Source organism: Ranitomeya variabilis, chromosome 5 (genome assembly GCF_051348905.1).
Source record: "Ranitomeya variabilis isolate aRanVar5 chromosome 5, aRanVar5.hap1, whole genome shotgun sequence".
In the NCBI taxonomy this organism is placed as follows: domain Eukaryota; kingdom Metazoa; phylum Chordata; class Amphibia; order Anura; family Dendrobatidae; genus Ranitomeya; species Ranitomeya variabilis.
The window spans coordinates 512,887,325-512,895,623 of NC_135236.1; positions in this window are offsets into that span (position 1 = coordinate 512,887,325).

Here is an 8,299-nt window from a genome sequence, read left to right on the forward strand (position 1 = left end):
CCGGTTGTCATGGCCACAGTAAGGGTCGGGGTAGGGAGATGTCTTTTCCATCAAGGGAGGCCTCTCCTACCAACCCTACCGGCTTTACCGTACAGACTCGAATGGAGTGGCCCATGTCTCCACAATACAGACACTGGCCTTTAGCGCGTTGATCCCTCAATTGTTGTCTAGCAAGGGCAAGATGGTTGATCTGCATGGGTTCAGATGAGTCATCGACAAGGGAGGGTGAAGGAACATCTGAAGATTGAAAAGATGGAGCCAGGTGCCACGGTCCTCTTTCATGTGCCACCGTACAGGCATGATCATGGAAACGAACGTCTATACGGATTGCGAGGGTGACCAGGTCGTCGAAGGCAGTTGGTAAGTCTCGACCAGCTAGCTCATCAAGTATGCACGAGAAGGAGGTCTGGGAGCTTCAACAGGATCCACAAGCAGCACCAAATGGGTAGAGCCAAATCAGAAGGCGGGTGGGTGCTCACAAGGCTGGTGAGCACAGCCAAACAGGAAAATTAGAGAGGATAGCGGCACACCACTGACACCTATTGTTCTGTCTCAGGCTCAATTGGGAGTTTTGCAAAAAGGGACTCAATTTTGTGCCTACCAAAAAATTTGATTTATTCCAGACTATAAAAGACGTAATTTACTGCATCTGTTGTTTGTCGTGCAAAATGCAATATGTTGGTTGCACTACATGAAAGATTAAGAAACGCATAGCTGAACACCTAGCCAACATCCAAAACAAAAATGCAGCTTACTCCTGTGTTAGAGCTGGCGGAACGCACTGAGTAAATATAATGATAGCATAGGTGCGTTTGCAGCCCGGGGTCCACCGTGCAGGAGTGGAACCTGCTGCTAGTTAATGGCGGCACTATATGTCGGTGCTACGCCAGAATAGGCACGGGTTCCATCACCCGGTCTGTATAGGAGCGAACTCTGTTGCTTCACAGAGTCACAGGGAATAAAGGTAACTCTGTGCACTGTTAGCAGTCACAGGGTGCAGCAAATGGATACTAGTGGGATCCCTGCAAATCACCCCCACTATGCAGGTGATTGATCCTGCTCTGACCCTCGGTGGCTTTTGAACCCGCGCCTGAGGATGCCCTGAGTCAGATGCTGGGATCAAGTGGGAGTTCCTACCCTACACTAATGGATCGTCAGGAGAAACAGGAGATAGCCACACAGAGTGCGTACAACACCGCATTAGCGGTCACTGCAGGATAGACGCAGTATAGATTGTGCCTGGTGCTGGATGACACTATCTAGCGCTAGACAGCTCCAACATTCGCGAACATTCATCAACTCTAGGTATGGGAATGATTCGGAGCTTTCACCAGAACAGGCATACATCCACACACACACAATTACTGATTTATACTAGAGCATGGCCAAGCGGCCATGCAAACCCTTTATAGCTGCAGCTCTCCAGGACCTTCCTAGTGGACCAATAGGAGCTGCTACAGGGCCTGAGCGTGTGACCCCCGACCAGTGGCGGATTATAATGAGGTCAATCTGGGCGGAAGCCCAGGGCCCACTGGTGTGGGGGAGCCCTGGGCAACTGCTCAGATTGACCTCGGCCGCCATCAGGGCATTACTGCCCTGACTGGCGTATGGGCTCGGTGGGCAGAGGGGGCCCGCATCAGGCCCCATCTCATCTGCTCACTGGGCTCCCCTACAGGCGCTGCGGCAGTAAGGCTATTGACGTGCGGGCCCGCACGTCAAAAGTTAACAGCCGCCAGGTAATCGGAGGCTGGCAGCTGATGTGTGCCGCAGTGCGCACGTCGCCGGCGTCTGACGTAATTGTCAGCCACCGGTGAGAGTGCGCTTTACCTGAGTGGAGGGAGGAAGCTTCGCCCACCAGCCGCCGCAGGAGCGCGGCTAGGTAAGTAAGAACTCGTGGTTTTTTTTTGTTTGTTTGTTTGTTTTTGAGAGCGGTGATCCCGGGGCACAATGCTGGAGACACTGGGGTCAGAAATGCTGGACACGCTGGGGGCAAAATGCTGGACACACTGGGGCAGAAAGTTGGACACACTGGGGGCAATATGCTGGAGACGCTGGGGGAAATATGCTGGAGACACTGGGGGCAGGATGCTGGACACACTGGGGGCAGGATGCTGGAGACACTGGGGCAGATTGCTGGACACACTGGGGCAGATTGCTGGACACACTGAGGGCAGATTGCTGGCAACACTGGTGGCAATATGCTGGACACACTGGGGGCAATATGCTGGACACACTGGGGGCAATATGCTGGACACACTGGGGCAGAATGCTGGACACACTGGGGCAGAATGCTGGACACACTGGGGGCAGGATGCTGGAGACACTAGGGCAGATTGCTGGACACACTGGGGGCAATATGCTGGAGACACTGGGGCAGATTGCTGGACACACTGGGGGAAATATGCTGGACACACTGGGGCAGAATGCTGGACACACCGGGGGCAATATGCTGGACACACTGGGGGCAGGATGCTGGACACTGGGGCAGAATGCTGGGCACACTGGGGCAGATTGCTGGACACACTGGGAGCAATATGCTGGACACACTGGGGCAGAATGCTGGACACACTGGGGGCAATATGCTGGAGACACTGGGGCAATATGTTGGAGACAATGGGGGCAATATGCTGGACACACTGGGGGCAGGATGCTGGACACACTGGGGCAATATGTTGGAGACAATGGGGGCAATATGCTGGACACACTGGGGGCAGGATGCTGGACACACTGGGGCAGAATTCTGGACACACTGGGGCAGATTGCTGGACACACTGGGGGCAATATGCTTGACACACTGGGGGCAATATGCTGGACACATTGGGAGCAGGATGCTGGACACATTGGGGGCAGTGATGCTGGACACTGGGGGCAGAGATGCTGGACACTGGGGGCAGAGATGCTGGACACTGGGGGCAGAGGTGCTGGACACTGGGGGCAGAGATGCTGGACACTGGCGGCAGAGGTGCTGGACACACTGGGGGCAGAGATGCTGGACACTGGGGGCAGAGATGCTGGACACTGGGGGCAGAGATGCTGGACACACTGGGGGCAGGACTGGAGACACTGGGGGCAGAGATGCTGGACAAACTGGGGGGCAGAGATGCTGGACATTTGGGGCAGAGATGCTAGACAAGGGGGGAAGAGATGCTGGACATTGGGGGCAGAGATGCTGGACACTGGGGCAGAGATGCTGGACACACTGGGGGCCGGACTGGAGACAGATGGGGCAGGATTGGAGACATGGGCAGAATGTAGATACGGGGCATGATTTTAGACACGGGGCAGAATGAAAGACATTGGGCAGGATTGGAGACAGATCGTGCAGGATCATGGGGCAGGATGGATACGATGGAGACTGATTTGGCAGGATGGGGAGATCATATGGGGCAGGATGGATACTCATGAGGGCAGGATGGGAGAACATATGGCTGGAGCCAGGAATGAGACACACGGAGCCAGGATGGGGGATATTATTATTACAATAGGGGCTAATTAAGGGATATTATTACTGCAGTGATGTATTTATTTTATTTTTTGAGGACACTTTTAAATGGGGGGAGGTCCTGTTACTGTGTAGAGTGACGTAATGGTGATGTGTGGTGTAATGTAGAAGTTGGGAAAAATAAAGTAATGTGTTCTACAAGCGGAGCTTGAGATAACTGTGTTATTTCCTACAGAGACGAGTCCTGGCTGGATGAAGTGATGGCGGTCTGTGCTGGATGAAAGAAGAAGGACTTCACCTTGAAACGTCACTGGTGAGTCAGTGTGACCTATACACTGACACTATACACTGTATACTATATACTGAACTGAAGGGTAAATTGACTAGATCAATGGATGTTTGACAGGTTATAGTTTCATACAGCAACTATTTTTCTGGAATAATCTGGTTCAGGTATATGATGAGCCCGTCACATGACCCCATCACATGACCCCATCACATGACCGGGGGGCCCACAGTATCTGAACAGCCCGGGGCCCTGTCTACCCTTAATCCACCCCTGCCCCCGACCTCCAATGAGACTTCTTCCCTTGGGCATGCTCAGAAGGCAAAAAGCAGGACTTAGTCCCAGGAGCGCCCGCTCACCGCTGAACAGTATTGGTTTTAATGGCTGAACCTGGGAGAGCAGCAGTAACCAAATGCGTAGTATCTGTCCGAGACAGGCGCTGGGACCGATGTCTCTGCTGAACAGGCTCCACTGCGGCTGGAGGAGAATGAGAGACCACAGCGGAGGTGGTTCGAGATTCTCCCTGTGCAGCGGCGGGAACTCGACACCTAACATCTGGGGCCTCAAAACACTTTGTGAACGTTCACGAAGGAGACATCACACCTTTTGCTTTTTATGCATTTGAAAAGATTTTTAATCCTATTCAGGGTGGAAACAAATGGAATCTATTGACTTCAAGTGAGGCATTCTGAATTCTTAAAGGGAATCTGTCACCCCCCAGGCGTTTTTAACTAAAAGAGCCACCTTGTGCAGCACTAATGCTGCATTCTGTCAAGGTGGCTCTTTTAGTTCGGGTCCCTGCAAACGCTGAAATAATCACTTTTATAATGTGCCCCTCATACCTGAATTTGTCAGGGGGGCACATCTTTTCCCCCTGACACAAACGCCTCCCAGCCGTCACTCAGGGCCTCCGTGCTCCATTTCCTTCCTGAACGTCCCTGGTGCCTGCGATGTAAGTTCGAAGGGCAGCGCATGCCTCCCTCACAGCGTGTGATGCCATGCCTGGAAGCAAGGAGGGGTCCCCTAATCATGTAATACTAGCATTCAACACTTTTCCCACTCCAGACCAGAAGGGGGAGCTCTATCACTCGATTCCAGGGGCGTTTAACTTTAAGTTCTGACCTGGAGGCGGGGTTAATTAGTCAGAGTCTGGAGGGAGAGAAGTGAGGAGAGCCTGGGGAGTGGAGCTGTGACCAAGCACCCCTGTTGTGAAATTGGATTCTGGGCTCCCCCGGTGGCCACTTGTGGAATTGAACTTGTGTGCATCATCCCCTCTGTTCACCTGCTCCTATCAGGATGTGGGAGTCGCTATATAACCTTGCTCCTCTGTCAGTTTCTTGCCGGTCAACAATGTAATCAGAAGCCTTCTGTGCTTGTTCCTGCTACTAGACAACTCCCAGCTAAGTTGGACTTTTGTCCTTGTGTGTTTTTGCATTTTGTTCCTGTTCACAGCTGCTGTTTCGTTACTGTGTCTGGAAAGCTCTTGTGATCGGAAATTGCCACTCTGGTGTTATGAGTTAATGCTAGAGTCTTAAAGGAATTTCTGGATGGTGTTTTGATAGGGTTTTCTGCTGACCATGAAAGTGTCCTTTCTGTCTTCCTGCTATCTAGAAAGCGGACCTCGATTTTGCTAAACCTATTTTCATACTACGTTTGTCATTTCATCTAAAATCACCGCCAATATATGTGGGGGCCTCTGTCTGCCTTTTGGGAAAATTTCTCTAGAGGTGAGCCAGGACTGTCTTTTCCTCTGCTAGGATTAGGTAGTTCTCCGGCTGGCGCTGGGCATCTAGGGTTAAAAAACGTAGGCATGCTACCCGGCCACTTCTAGTTGTGCGGCAGGTTTAGTTCATGGTCAGTATAGTTTCCATCTTCCAAGAGCTAGTTCTCATATATGCTGGGCTATGTTCTCTCGCCATTGAGAATCATGACAGTTTGACCGGCCCAAAAAAAAAGGGTTAAATTACTGGCTGAGAAAGGAGAGAAAAAAGAAGTCTGCTACAATTTTTTTTTTTTTTTTTCCTCTAGTTCTGAGTGTGCTCTTAATTGAATCACTTGCTAGTCTGCCTATACTGCAGCCTTCCTCTCTTTCTCTCCTTCTAATCCTTGAATGGCTCTGTGTTCACCTGTTTCAAATGGATCTTCAGAGTGTAGCTACAGGTTTGAATAATCTCGCCACAAAGGTACAAAATTTGCAAGATTTTGTTGTTCATGCACCTATGTCTGAGCCTAGAATTCCTTTGCCTGAATTCTTCTCGGGGAATAGATCTCACTTTCAAAATTTTAAAAATAATTGCAAATTGTTTTTGTCCCTGAAGTCTCGCTCTGCCGGAGACCCTGCACAGCAGGTCAGGATTGTAATTTCCTTGCTCCGGGGCGACCCTCAAGACTGGGCTTTTGCATTGGCACCAGGGGATCCTGCGTTGCTCAATGTGGATGCGTTTTTTCTGGCCTTGGGGTTGCTTTATGAGGAACCTCATTTAGAGCTTCAGGCGGAAAAGGCCTTGATGTCCTTGTCTCAGGGGCAAGATGAAGCTGAAATATACTGCCAAAAATTCCGCAAATGGTCTGTGCTTACTCAGTGGAATGAGTGCGCCCTGGCGGCGATTTTCAGAGAAGGTCTCTCTGATGCCATTAAGGATGTTATGGTGGGGTTCCCTGTGCCTGCGAGTCTGAATGAGTCCATGACGATGGCTATTCAGATCGATAGGCGTCTGCGGGAGCGCAAACCTGTGCACCATTTGGCGGTGTCTACTGAGAAAACGCCAGAAAATATGCAATGTGATAGAATTCTGTCCAGAAGCGAGCGGCAGAATTTTAGACGAAAAAATGGGTTGTGCTTCTATTGTGGTGATTCAACTCATGTTATATCAGCATGCTTTAAGCGTACTAAGAAGCCTGACAAGTCTGTTTCAATTAGCACTTTACAGTCTAAGTTTATTCTATCTGTGACCCTGATTTGTTCTTTGTCATCTATTACCGCGGACGCCTATGTCGACTCTGGCGCTGCTTTGAGTCTTATGGATTGGTCCTTTGCCAAACGCTGTGGGTATGATTTGGAGCCACTGGAGGCTCCGATACCTCTGAAAGGGATTGACTCCACCCCATTGGCTAGTAATAAACCACAATACTGGACACAAGTGACTATGCGTGTTAATCCGGATCACCAGGAGGTTATTCGCTTTCTGGTGCTGTATAATCTACATGATGTTTTGGTGCTGGGATTGCCATGGCTGCAATCTCATAACCCAGTCCTCGACTGGAGAGCTATGTCTGTGTTAAGCTGGGGATGTAAAGGAACTCATGGGGACGTACCTTTGGTTTCCATTTCATCATCTATTCCCTCTGAGATTCCTGAATTCTTGTCTGACTTTCGTGACGTTTTTGAAGAACCCAAGGTTGGTTCACTACCTCCGCACCGGGAGTGCGATTGTGCCATAGACTTGATTCCGGGTAGTAAATACCCTAAGGGTCGTTTATTTAATCTGTCTGTGCCTGAACACGCTGCTATGCGAGAATATATAAAGGAGTCCTTGGAAAAGGGACATATTCGTCCTTCGTCATCTCCCTTAGGAGCCGGTTTTTTCTTTGTGTCTAAGAAAGACGGCTCTTTGAGGCCGTGTATTGATTATCGACTTTTGAATAAAATCACGGTTAAATATCAATATCCGTTACCACTGCTTACTGATTTGTTTGCTCGTATAAAGGGGGCCAAGTGGTTCTCTAAGATTGATCTCCGTGGGGCGTATAATTTGGTGCGAATCAAGCAGGGGGATGAGTGGAAAACCGCATTTAATACGCCCGAGGGCCATTTTGAGTATTTGGTGATGCCTTTTGGTCTTTCAAATGCCCCTTCAGTCTTCCAGTCCTTTATGCATGACATTTTCCGCGATTATTTGGATAAATTTATGATTGTGTATCTGGATGATATTCTGATTTTTTCGGATGACTGGGACTCTCATGTCCAGCAGGTCAGGAGGGTTTTTCAGGTTTTGCGGTCTAATTCCTTGTGTGTGAAGGGTTCTAAGTGTGTTTTTGGGGTTCAAAAGATTTCTTTCTTGGGATACATTTTTTCCCCCTCTTCCATCGAGATGGATCCTGTCAAGGTTCAGGCTATTGGTGATTGGACGCAACCCTCTTCTCTTAAGAGTCTTCAGAAATTTTTGGGCTTTGCTAACTTTTATCGTCGATTTATTGCTGGTTTTTCTGATGTTGTAAAACCATTGACTGATTTGACTAAGAAGGGTGCTGATGTTGCTGATTGGTCCCCTGATGCTGTGGAGGCCTTTCGGGAGCTCAAGCGCCGCTTTTCTTCCGCCCCAGTGTTGCGTCAACCTGATGTTGCTCTTCCTTTTCAGGTTGAGGTCGACGCTTCTGAGATCGGAGCTGGGGCGGTGTTGTCGCAGAGAAGTTCCGACTGCTCCGTGATGAGACCTTGTGCTTTTTTTTCCCGTAAATTTTCGCCCGCCGAGCGGAATTATGATATTGGGAATCGGGAGCTTTTGGCCATGAAGTGGGCTTTTGAGGAGTGGCGTCACTGGCTTGAGGGGGCCAGACATCAGGTGGTGGTA